General features: G+C 40.1%; 1 protein-coding gene across 1 annotated transcript in view; it reads left to right on the top strand.

Annotated features, from left to right (window-relative positions):
• The window catches only part of CRYBG1 (crystallin beta-gamma domain containing 1), a 314,284-nt gene that overhangs the window by 220,016 nt on the left and 92,631 nt on the right, over positions 1-1,637 (top strand). The window lies entirely within an intron of this gene.

The raw sequence follows: 1,637 nt of genomic DNA, 5'->3' as shown, positions 1-1,637 counted from the left end.
ATTGCCCAACCTTCCTTCCGAGGAGTGGCTGGTGGGTTTGAACCGCCAGCCTTCTGGTTAGCAGTCAAGTGCCTTAGCCACTATGCTACCAGAGCTCCCCCAGTGTTGCATAGTATTCCGTTTTATGTGTGTACCATAGTTTGGTTATCTATTCTTCTGTCGATGGGCACCTACATTGTTTCCATCTTTTTGCTATTATAAATAGTGCTGTGATGAACATGGGTGTGCGTGTATCTGTTCTTGTCCTGGCTCTCACTTCTTTAGGATATATACCTAGTAATGGGATTGCTGGATCAAATGGTATTTCTCATTCCAACTTTTTAAGGAATCACCATACTGCTTTCCACAGTGGTTGTATAATTTGACAGTCCCACGAGCAGTGTATGATAGTCCCAATCTCTCCACATCCTCGCCAGCATTTGTTATTTTCTGTCTTGTTGAACTTTGCCATTAGTGCTGAAGCAAGATGGTATCTCGTTGTTTTCATTTGCATCTCTCTGATGGCTAATGATCGTGAGCATTTCTTATATTTATTGGCCGCCAGGATATCCTCTTTGGTGAAGTGTCTATTCATGTCTTCTGCCCATTTTTTTTTTTTTTAAGGAGCTCTGGTAGCATAGTGTCTAAGGCACTTGACTGCTAACCAGAAGGCTCGTGGTTCAAACCCATCAGCCACTCCTCAGAAGGAAGCTGGGGCAGTCTACTTCCATAGCGATACTGCCTCGGAAACCCAAGGAAGGGTTGCTATAAGTCGGATCCAACTCAATGGTACATAACAACAACAACAACAGCCCATTTTTCAATTGGATTATTTGTCTTTTTGTTGTTGAGGTGTTGGAATTTTCTATAAATACTAGAGATGAGTCCCTTGTCAGATATGTCATTGCCAAATACTTTTATTCCCAATCTGCAGGTTCTCTTTTGACGCTTTTGGAAAAGTCTTTGGAAGCACATAAAATTTTAACTTTTAGAAAGTTACATTCATCTAGTTTCTCTTCTGCTGTTTGTGCATTTTGGGTTATGCTTGATAGTCTATTTATGCCATATATTAGGGCCCCTGAATTTGCCCCTAATTTTCGCTTGAGGAATTTTAGAGTTTTGGGTTTCAGATTTAAGTATTTGATCCATCTGGAGTTAGTTTTTGTGTATGATGTGAAGTACGGATCTTGTTTCATTTTTCTGCAAATTGATATCCAGTTTTGCAAGCACCATTTGTTAAACAGACATTCTCTTCCCCGTTTAATGGATTTTGGCCCTTTGTCAAAGATCAGCTGACCATAGGTTGATGGATCTATTTCTGGGTTCTCAATTCTATTCCATTGGTCTATGTATCTGTCATTAAAGCACTACCAGGCAGTTTTGACTACTGTGGCTGTAAAGTAGGTTTTGAGATCTGGGAGTGTGAAACCTGCTATTTTGTTCTTCTTCTTCATTAGTGCTTTGCTTATCCAACGTCTCTTTCCTTTCCATATCAAGTTAGTGAGTGGTTTTTCATGTCCTTAAAGAATGTTGAAGGGAGCTGGGTTGGGATTGCATTGACTGTATAGATTGCTTTGGGTAGAACTGACATTCTCACAATGTTCAATCTTCCTATCCATGAGCATTGGATGTTCTTCCATTTATGTAGATCTCTTATG

This window comes from Orycteropus afer, unplaced genomic scaffold, assembly GCF_000298275.1.
Source record: "Orycteropus afer afer isolate SDZICR_OR568_19922 unplaced genomic scaffold, OryAfe1.0 scaffold00072, whole genome shotgun sequence".
Taxonomy (NCBI): Eukaryota; Metazoa; Chordata; class Mammalia; order Tubulidentata; family Orycteropodidae; genus Orycteropus; species Orycteropus afer.
The sequence above is the reverse complement of the archived record's forward strand: the minus strand, read 5'-3'. Positions and strand labels throughout refer to the sequence as shown.